The sequence below is a fragment of the Cyprinodon tularosa genome, unplaced genomic scaffold, assembly GCF_016077235.1.
Source record: "Cyprinodon tularosa strain WSP-4 unplaced genomic scaffold, ASM1607723v1 ctg214, whole genome shotgun sequence".
Classification (NCBI taxonomy): Eukaryota; Metazoa; Chordata; class Actinopteri; order Cyprinodontiformes; family Cyprinodontidae; genus Cyprinodon; species Cyprinodon tularosa.
The window spans coordinates 889,265-901,293 of record NW_024038796.1 but is presented as its reverse complement, the minus strand read 5'-3'; positions in this window follow the sequence as shown (position 1 = coordinate 901,293).

Here is a 12,029-nt window from a genome sequence, read left to right as displayed (position 1 = left end):
GTCTCCTGAAAGGTGTCTGTGTATGCACAATTTCAGTTCACATAACAAAAAATAAATGTATGGTTGTTTATACCAATGTTCTGACTGTGGCATCAGACTCTCATTGTTCTGCACTGATTTCTAAAACATAGTTATAAATAAGATTCAACAGACATGTTTCTGAGTATCATGCCAGCAGTTTTAAGTATTCACACTAAATGAGGGAAATATGTGTGTGCATATTCAAGACTAATGAGAATTCCAATCTAGTTGGGTGGATTCCTCTGAGCTTTGCCTAAAAAACAAGCTGTACCAACCACATTCCCTGGCTGCATGAGGTCTGCATTTGATAAGTAGTTTGTAAGCTGCCACTCAATTCAAATTTTTTGATAATACGACCATTACAAGCCCTTAACTAAGTATCATTTATTCGACTGACCACAAGTTCCACACAGCTGTACTTTAGTGACATGGTTTTAAAAGGAGTTGTTGTATTTTGTACACTTCCACACCCCTGCATTAAATAATCTTACCACACATGAATTGCTTGATTAGAATTTAAAGAGTCTAAAGGAAGACTCCCTTCATTTTATTTCTAAAAGACTGCTTTTTCGTGCAGCTGTGGTGTATCAGGGCAATCCACAAATCATTTAGACACCTAATATGCGGAGAGACGCCTGATAAGTGCAAATGAAAAAAAACACACCCATACTCCCTACCCAATGTGCAGAACCATGTAGGCATCACACTCCCTTCTATTTATTCCTTTATCTTAGGATCTAACCTAAATCTGAACCCTAATCACTTAACCTGAATACGTCCGTACAGTGAGCCCCTATGTATTCTATATTTGCGATTCCATTCATCCTCTCTGATCCAAGACCTTAGTGTACTCGAAATATATACTGTTTAGATCCAGCCCTCATGCACAGCTACAGGCAATGTCAAAGACCTTCCTGGAAAGATGGTAAGAAATGCTTTTAGATGTTTAGAAGGAAAGTAAGAATTAAGATTGAATGTGTGTGAAATTAAAGTGATTTTTTACAGGTATGTTCTTAAACTTGCAGAGGAATCTTTCCAATTAAAAAAGTAGAAAGTTGCTTTATAAAATGTATTTGAATCCCTTAATTTGTGGGAGTGTAAATTAACTCCCATGTGACCAATTTGGTTTTTATTTATAGTTGCCCTCATATAGACGTATGTCTTAAAAGTGGAAAAAACTTTTAAATGTTTTTAACTCTCTAGACTTTTTGTCTTATTCACCCAAAGTAACATAAAATATATATAAAATAAATTACTACAAATTTATTCTGGTTCATAAAATAAAGAGATTAATCTTTAATAAAACTTTTAAGAATATCTTAATAGGTTGTAAACTAAACTATTGCCAAAACATCCTGTTGAAGAGCACTTAGCCGTTACTGTATTGATTTAATGTCTGACTTACAACCTACTCATCACGTTCATCAAAAGGTGTTCATTAAGTCTAGATTACTGTGTTGACTAATGAGCAGTTCAGGGAAACTAAACCAGCAATATATTACCTGAAATATTTCTTGCCTTCACTTTTAACAGATCACCAGAGCCAGTGTACTGGAAAATAAATACAGCTGTGCAAAAACTGAGCTAAGCTGTGTTTTCACAGTGCTGGCAAGCCGCCTTTATGCCTTTTAAACATGCTTAATTTAGGCTGATTTAGAGTACCCCACCAGCCATCAGCAATGTTGACACAAGAATAATATGCATCAAGATGTTATCAAATCAATTTAACAAAACAACCCGAAAGAATGGGTTTTGGCATCCACGGAGCACTGTGCCATGTCATCAGCTCTCAAAAATATCCATGCCAGACTGATGAAGCTATATATGCTGTGCCAATTTTTTTTTTTTCTTTAGTTTTTTTTTATACCTAGAAAGCATGAGAATAACATTGAGCAACTATAATCTGATACATTCTGTCTGTTATTTATAAAAAAAAAATGGTATGACTTTAAAGGCAATAAAACACAACACTATTATGGTAGTTTAAAAAAAACATGCTGCTTGTTTGAGCCTTTTAAGGCTAATTTCAGATATGGACAAAATAGAAAAATAAGAAAATCTGTCAAAATTAGTTTTTTTCTCTTTACAAATTGCCATCCTTTTATTATCTATCTAGTCCACATTATAGACCAAATAAAAATGTGTTCGCCTTAAGTTGAAATCATTCAATCAATATGATATGATGAATAACCACAAATCTTTCTTGCTTTAGAAAACTGGATTGTTTCAGGTTCTGCAAGAGTGGAGTGATTTTTATCCAATTTATAATAAATAATTTTACTACATAATAAAAAAAAATTCAGAATTCTTTTTTTTTACAGAGAAAAAGTTATCAAAACATGTTTTTTCATCCTTTTTCTTGCAAGATTTAGAGTTTCCGTGAGACAGATTATAAAATATAAACATGCCTTTTATTTTTTTACAAAAACTAATGCGTGCTCTCAAGACATTCACGTCCTGACATTGTAGCTTGCAGCCAGCTATTATGTTGAAAAATACATGCATGTGTTTTGTTGCCATTAAAATGGATCTGAATGGATAAATGCCTGCAGTTGCTACAGATTAACCCTTAAACTCTTCATACATGTCTTGTCTTGCAACCCTTTAAAATCTCTGCACTAGTCCTCGGAAACTTAAATTTGCCTACATTAGTAAAAGATGATTCATCTAATAGGGGCATTATTGTTGAGCTTAATTTGGTATCTGTGATTATAAAGTGCTGTATTATGTTTACATTAATTGATATCTAGTATAAATAATATACAGTATTAACTTTTAAAGAGCCTTTAGACACTTGTGTTCTTCGGAAAGAAGTCTTCTAATATTTAATAGAATCAGATCCCACTTTAAGTTATTATTAAACCACACTGTTTTATTCCTCTGTCTACAAGATGACTGAGCAGACTAATAATTACAAAACATATCACATTGTTTTAATAATTAGGTAACTTGACAGGATTACATTGTGATTATTCTTCAATCCCCAGAAATTTCTAACTTGTACATATTTATTTTTTTTTTTAACATAAAGCCAGAGCTGTCTGTCATTTTTTTTTAAATCTATCAAAGGTTTATAATGACTCTTTCAAATTAATGGTTTGGTTTAGGAAAGTTTTATGATTTTTTACAATCTTTTATTTGCTGTAATGCCTTTCCACATACTAGATGATGGCTCCTTTTACAATTGACGGGAATCTTTGTAGAACATATCCTTTGCATTTGCTAATAAAAATTACTTGACGTTAAATTGCCCAAATATTTACACTTTTGCTCAATAAAATCAAAGTCAAGAAAATGTTCTTTCTTGTTCTTTTCTTATCAAAGTTTTGTATCAGACAAAGAAAACCTTATTTTAAAAACAAAATGCAGTTTTTCAATCATGATTTTATTTTTTAGGGGTTAAAAAGTATCCCAATAATATATGAACAAATAATGAGCCCCTCAGTCTGATAACTGGTTGAGCCACTGGTAAAAGCCGTAGCTAGCCTCTAGAAACAGTTTGCTTTCTCATCTTTGAAGAATATTTTTAAGTTTAACCCCATCGAGTCAGAAAACAGGCCACTCCAAAACAGTTTTTATCAGGGGAAGTTTTACTAGATTGCACCATCACACTGTCCTGATGAAAAAGCTTTAGTGTACTTTGGTTCTAAAGCTAATGACAACCATTCTCCATTGAAGCAGCATTCATGGTTCAATCAATTACAACAATTTATACTGGATCTAAAGCACCAAAGCAGCTCCAGACAGTCACATGACTGCAACATTTTAAAGTCAGTAGATGTTTTGCTTCGGAAATTCTGTGTTAAGTCCTGTAGAAACCAGAATAAATGTATCTCTCCAAGGCTGCAAAATCAAAATGGCCACAGAATATTATTAGAATTGGAATATCTGTAGCTTGTTTTCTACGTGTATTCCAAAAAGACATCTGGTGTTCAACAGCTTTTTTGTTATTTGTCATACATTGGAAGTGGGTATATTAACTTCACTGAATGGATATAAAAGGACTTTCCAGGAAGAGTGACACCAACTGCCATGAAAAAAACAAACAATAATTAACTTTATTTCTCTCGTAATATGTCTAAGGGCTTTTTGTTTAACAGATGCAAACAATACTAAAATGTCCCCATCTGCCTCATCAGCCCACATATTTTTCTGAAGGTCTTCTGGATGGTGAACTTTATTGCTCTTTTGTATTCTTTGGTAACATAATTGTTACCTCCGCCAAGGAGTGTTTGTTAGTCGGTCTGTTTGTCTGTTTTATGGACGGATTTTGCAGAAATTTTCAGAGAATTAGAGTATTGTAACTGCCAACAAATTATTGAATTTTGGTGATAATTCAAATCCCCATTAGCATTACTTAAGGTGGAAGCCACAATGTGTCAGAGGAATAGAGCTACTTGGCGGAGGTCTGTCCTTTCCCAGTGCTTTTCTAATCAATTTTGCCTTTAATGGTTTCCATGGAGGGTATTTTTCTTTCCACGTTTTTCTTATTTTTGAATCCTAAACAAGGATAAGAATCCTTTATTGTCATTCTGAGCAATAACAAACTCTCTTTTGGTCTTCAGAAAAGGCACTTATATCATTCTAATGATTTTTTGCCCAGGATGATTCGTTGATGCAAAGAAATGTAGGTCAAGAACGCCTGTAGCAAGCAGCCTCTATTCCAGGCTTGTGTCCATTTGTAGATAATGGTTCTCATTGTGGTTTACTGGAGCCCTAAACCATATCAATTGCTTTGGCTATTTCAGACTAATAGCTGTCAGTGACTTTGTTTCATACTGTCCTTGAATGTCTTTAGATCAGGTCATGATGTTTTTTATTTTATCCTACTTTATGTCATCAAACAAGCTCTATTCTGGTGATTTCTTTTCTTTCTGCAGATCATGCAGTAATAAAGACTGATCTTTCTAATAAGTGGTTATTTACTTCCAATTGATTTTAGGGATTTAGACAGTACAAAGTGTACAAGTGGACACATATACTTTGGGTAGTGTTGGCCTAGTGTTTCGAAGTGTGCTTGTGCTCTGAGAAGGTTGCAAGTACCCAGTTTGATTCCCACAGCCTGCACTCTGCGTTGCAGAGCAAGACCCTCAACCCCAGAGACTGAATTTCCCCATTGTGGGATAATAAAGGGATTTACATCTTATTTCTTTCATAGTTTTCACAGTTTGCTTATCTTTTTTTTTATTTATCACTTAAATTAGGATTTAAAAACTGTCCTTTATATTTAATTAAATGCCCTTGCATTACATTAAAATGTGTTACATAATATAAAAGTCTCCCAAAAACAGAACAGGGAAGATGTTTAACAAGAAAATATGTTTTAAAGCAGTGGAAAAAAAATAAATATAGACTTAAAAATTTACTGGAAAATCAGATAAGTGCTTCATTTTTAACACAGAGTTTACATAATGAAGCTGAAGAGTTTCTGTAAGGCATTCCTTCATAATGAACACTACCATTTTGTTTGTTTGCTTTTCTGTTACCTACAATTCCAAGCTTGTCTGTTTCATCTTTTTTTTCTTTTTTTCATGCAGGGCCCTCAGTCATGTCCTTTTAAAGCCATTCAAGTCCAACTCGAACACCTTGTAACCTCTACCTATCAGTCATCCATCAAAATACATCAGATCTTTTCTATATGCTGGTTCTATAGATCGGTACATCATGCTCACTACACAGCCATGATATTAGAGTTCACATACAGCTGAAAAAACTTTTTTTTCTCCCTTCAAAATTTGTTTCATATGTATGTTTTTTGGGGATTTTTATTTTAAAAAATTGGGACTGAAACTAATCAAACATTTTTACAAATTTGACAAATTCCTTAAATTAGAATAGCAAAAGTGTAAAACTAAATTGGATTACTGAAGAAGGGCTTTCAGCTTCCATGTTCTCTATTATTTAAACCACTTTTGGATTGACGGGCCAAAGGTTTACAGGCTTCAGCTTTATTCATCATACTTTGGTTGAAACAGTGCAGCACGTTTTTTAATGCCAGTTACAGGAAATTGCAAATGATTAATGAGGCAGAAAAACACACTGGACTCTTTAGCTCATGAGAAGAGACAGGCGTAGTAATGTTTTCATAACTCCTCACCCAGCACCAAAAACTGCTGAGGAGCAGTATATTAATATGGAAATGTTGGTTTGTAAACATGACTCTGAAATAGATCATGAACATGTGGACAAAAATCCAAAAAATAAAATCAATTTAGATACTTTTCATTTTGTATCCCTCCTTACAAAGATAAGGCTTTTTGCCCTGATCAATATTCTCTCTATAATACATGGATATGATTTAAATATGATAATGATAAACATATTAAATTAATAATGATAAAAATTATTACACTTTAAATAAATTAATCTTCAATATCTACCAAATAATTCTCTTGATTTGCCTGTTTGTTTTTGATAAGCATATGATATCTGAAAAATAGTAAATCTGCTACACTTACCAAAATTTTACATTAAATATAAATTTTTCAATACACATTCAGTATAGAGAACAGTCCAGGTTGTACCCCGCCTCTCGCCTATTGACAGCTGGAGATAGGCACCAGCACCCCTCGCGACCCCGGCAGGAATGAGTGTGACAGAAACGGATTCAGTATAGAGGGGGCCAAAAACTGGACCCAGATGTATTTCTTGACAGAAAAGTAAAGCTAAAGCTATCTTAAAGCTAAATTATGCTGCAAAAAAGAAATTAAATTAAGTTAATTTACCCTTAATTTCAGTAGATAAATGAGATGCTTTTTAAATGAATGAGTATTTTTACTCTAAAAATAAGATAATTAGATAATATCCACTTGAAATTAGACAACGCAATAGATCTTTCTTATATTTAATGTAACCTGTCTTGTTCCATTGGTAAAGTGTCTTTCTTACCTCCTCAATTCAAGAAAAAAATCACTTATTTTTTGAAGAAAATACTATATATATTAAAATGATATATTTCAATAATATTTCTATTTCTTGCAGAGTAAAACATTATAATTGGTGTTTTTGGAGTTGTGTGAAGATTTATACAGCTAATTTACTTTTTAATAATACATAATATTCCGGGTGGAACTGATTTTATTGACTTGCTTTGTTTTATTTGTATTGTCTTTCAATCTACAAACACTTATAAACACCTTGTTTTTTTACATCTCAATAGCACTTTTTTCCTTTTATTTTTAATGGTTATAATCCTGTACAGTTTATGTATTACTTTTTTTTTTTACTAAACACCTATTTTTACTTTTTTTTAGTATAGAACAGTACATTACAATTAAATTAACAGTTTTTTCTCCTCAGAATAATATCTAATCCTAAATGGGAATAGAAGTTATTAAAGAATTAGGAAGTAAAGACGACTGGTTCCCAGAATGACTGCTGCTTTAAGACTGCCAGAGGGCTCAACCCCTGGCGCCATTTGGAGCATATTGTAATAAGGCTTAACATGCTGATGGGAGATAAAGCTGAGAAAAGGAAATGTAGAGGAAGGGGAACTGGGATGTGTAATTTAGTACTGAATGATTCCTCATTGACAAGAACAACATGTTGTACTAATGTGACTTTATTTTGATGGACTTTGCGTCATAAAATCAATTCATAGTCTGTGTTTGTACTATGTGCAAGCGTCATTCATGGATTTGCCCTATGGGTTATCCCAGGGGACTTGATAGATAAAGGGACAAGCAAGTGGTGAGGGGGAAGGCGGCATCTGTCTTCCTTTGTTATAAAATTCCTGTCCTGCACGCAAGTCCCCTGACATGTTCACCTCTTCAACACCGACTCGGCCAAGATTAGAAAGACGCACCTTTTCTGTGCTTTCTACAGTAACAGGTCCTGATTACCTGTATGTTTCAGACTCGCCCGTTAATGCTTGATTTGCTTTGGGGAGACAGACTCACAGAACAAGTAAAATGATAGATGAGAATGTCAGATTGCATGCGAGAAGGAGGGATAAGGTTGAAGGAGAAGATAGCAAGGAAAAGTTTTTAGGCTGCAGATTGAGACAGCTGTAGGACATGAATGGTATGAAAACATGAGCGCGCACCCTGCGATAGCATCTTTTCAGCCAGCTTCCTTTTTGCTTTGGAACATTGCTCACATTGCTAATGGTATATGTAGGCAGTTGACAAGCTTAAACCTGTTCTGCTGATTTTTAAATAGAACAGCCAGCCCCTGTGTTTGGCTTTTCCTTTGCGGCAAGGCCAGTCTAGTAGCAGCCCAAAAATGCAAACAGGACATCTTGTTGCTGTGGGGAAACTAATCCTCATTACGTAGAAAAAAAACCCCCCAAAAAACAACATGGTTTGAGAAACAAGCCTTGTTATCCAGAACTCATTAAAGGTACTGCCTTGCTGCTGAGACAGAATAATAGGCAGTGAATGCCAGATTTAAAAGGCACACTTGTATAAATGCTCAACTTCTGCTTCCTACATTTTCATACCACAACAACATCTGAAAGTGGTGAATTTCATGCTCATTTTAGACTTTATCCATGTGGATTTCCTTAACTTTCTTCTCTACAGATTCCCAGCTGTTTGTTTAGCTCGCTCTTTTACCTTGTTTCCAGTCAGTGAAGTTTATAAGAAGTGTTGCCAGTTAGCCAAAGGGTAAATATGTGGGAAGCTTAACTTTGATTATGCAGGGTTCATTACAGTTTATATGAGTGGGACAGTTTAATATTAGAATTACCTGTCCCTGAGACTTGGATTGCCCCTGTAATTACCAACCTAGCTGCCACAGTGTTGTACAGATGCAATAATGGTGGGCAGAGCTAACCTCAAGGTCCTCAATCTGTGGTTGGGGAGGGATGGATATTAACAAATGACACTGAATGAGGCAATAAACAGAAACATGATCACTCAAAATGTGCTCTAAATAGGTGCCTTTTGGTCTTTGTAAATGACTGTATGTTTCTAGAGTTACATCTAGATTACATCTTGAAATGGCTGCTTTCAGACAAAAAAGGGGATTCTCTAGGTAATTTTACCCACTCATTAGGTAAAACCAGCGTTCTGCACCTGGAAATATCTAAAATATGTGTTGTCAAATATAAATCAAGTTAAAAGATTTTGTTTTAAATTAGCAATATTTAAAGAAGATACATCAGTATTACTTTTTTATGATACAATAGAACAACATTGGATTTCTCTTGCCAGGTGAGTATAAATAAAGATTTGTAATCCGGCCATAACAACTAAAACAAGTGAATCTCTTGATAGAGAATAAATATCAGAGTGATTTGTTAAGTAGTTTTTAGGTCCAGATCCATGGTAGCCAGCTGCTCCTTTGGTCAGCGGGTGTTAGTAGTGTGCAGCGCTTCCATCACTACTTGGTGTTTTAACTCAGATGTTGACCATAACATCCAGATGTGTTTTTCTTTAGACCCACTCTCTTGTTAGCTGTGAGCACAACCAGCTGGGTTTGAACATCTTGCTATGAAGCATGGTTAATGATGAAGAGTCTCCTCTCTGTTTAATTTAAGCATATGTATTTGTAGGTTTAAAATAGTCCATCCTGTTATCCAAAGAACAAGTATGAGCAGGTAGCCAGGAGTGACGTGGTTGTTTCCCATGTCAGCTCTAAACAGCGCATAGCTCACAGTTATCCAACTGAAGAGCATTCTGTCCATCACCAATCAGTCCACTCAGACATAAAACCTCCTCTTCATTATAAATTGTCCACAACATTCAGGATTAAAGCCGTAAAAAAAAAAAAGAAAAATTATTTTGAAAAAAAAAATAAAATAAAAATCAGCTCTAAGTGTTTAATATTGAGGTATTTTAATTGAACTCTCAGATTAACTTGAGATACACTTTTGATCAATGTCCAAATTCTATTGAGACATGAATTGTCTTGGTCTTCTCAGATGGACTGCCAATCTGTCCAGGGTGAACCCTGCCATTGAATGGATGGACGGACAGACATTCTTGCTCTTGGCCTCCAAAAGTTTTGGTCTTGTCTTCAGTCTTGATAAACTGCGGTGCTTTTGTTCTTTTTGGAATGTCAAATATCCAGAGCCATCCAGGGGCCAAAGCCTTCTCTATCACTGCGCCTCGCTTATGGAATAGCCTCTCGCTGCACAATAGGGAGGCTCCTTCCCTGTCAAATTTTAAAACACAACTCATGACTTACAGTACTTTCATACACTGGCTTTTAACCCTGGCAGGACTCGGTAGTGTTTTATTCTTTTATTGTGTTTTATTATTTTTAGCTATATTCAGGACTTTGTTTTCAACTGTAGCTATTTTTAAGTGCTATACAACTACGATGATGATGATGATGATGATATCTTTTATCATTTTGTCATTCCAAAATTTTAACTTTATTGTCCTTAAGGTACTTTCTAACTCATTTGATGTAATAGTTGTGGTTATTATTTATTTAAAGTCCTACATTAACCTCCTCACAGTTGTCTTGAAATGCCCCTTCAACACTACCACATATAAATTCAACAACAATATAAATTCATTACTAGACTTAGTAAGACACCCATACAACACAATGCTGGCACCACTTTCCAGCAATTTCCTGCAATTCCTTTAAAAAAAAATGCATTTTCAATATTGGAAGCTTCTTCCCTATAAACCATGGTTTGATAATATAAGTGTAGAAATATCAAAACCTCTTATAATGGCCAGGTGTACCTGTTGCTTGCCTCTGCCATGTTTCTTCAAACCCAGAGTCCTGAATGCAAATGAATTCATCTCTGCATCCTCTAGTCAAATATTAAGCTGAGTGGCTGAACATGTTCCATGAGCATCCATGCACAGAAGTTTCATCCGTTATTTCATGCACTCTGCACGTGTGTCTGTTTGTTCGAATTCTTTCTGTGCATGTGTTGAAAGCCTACCACATTTTATGATGAAAGTTCACTTCCAGGCAAAACAAGGGAGGAAAGCTGCTTAAGTGAAAACAAATATTTGATCTTTTTTCCACACTGTGTGGAAATATTTGCCAGTTTTCTAAGTGAGAAATCAGAAGAGAGGAGACACACATACCTTGAGGTGGTGTAATTTCACACAGAAGCCAATCCATCCAATAGATAAAGGTCCTGCATAATGCCAAGAATCTGGAGAGGTTTAAAAACAAATAAATATATCCTATTATCCTGTCTATTGCCATGGAACCTTTCAGTCTTTATAGACAGGATAAAGAACTTACTATGATGTTTCTATCCAAAATCAATAATAAAACATTCACTAAATATGATTCATTTATTTCTCCTGTACTTTTGGTTAACCAGCTGCTGCTAAGCATGTTCATCTGAATTTATATGAATCCAAATGAGTTTTTCTACAGTTCATTAATCATAAAAGTAGATTGATATACATGGTGTATTGAATTTATTGATTTATTACAGCACCAAATACTTGAAAAAAATTCTACATAACTTTTGACCCAAATATTAGCTTAATTTGAGACGTATTAAATATTTTTTATTGATGTTCATACAGGCTACCCTTCTCAAAGACTCCCCTATGTAACCTGGGAGAGTCAAATCTGTTGCTGAATGAGTCATGTGACCTAAAACAAAATTTACATCACTCTAAGCTCCTCCCAAACCCTAAAAAGTTGTAGTTAGGCAGCAAAACATATATGACACTTTAGTGATCTGATATATTTTTAAATTTTTGATGCAGTAGTGTTACCAATTGGTTGAAAGTCAGAGGTCTAGTCCCCCTAGTGGCTAAATGTTACACGATGTTGCTTTCAGTTATGGCAATGATGTCTAAAAGGGCTACTTTTATCCACTTCATGCCAACCTGTACACATTTTAATCTATTTTCTTTTTCTGTGAGTACTGTTAGAGTTGCACTCTCTTGAAGTGCCTCCAAATGAACATCTCCAATTATGTGAGGGTAAAATCATATTTCCCAGCTGGATTGGTTTGCTGGATTGCTGCATGTTTGGTTGTCTCCTGCATTCCCCCATACTCCCTGACTGCGATGGATCCCTGATGTCAGTAAGGCAGGCCCAGACTTAGGCCAAAGGAGATTTCTTGTCTGGAA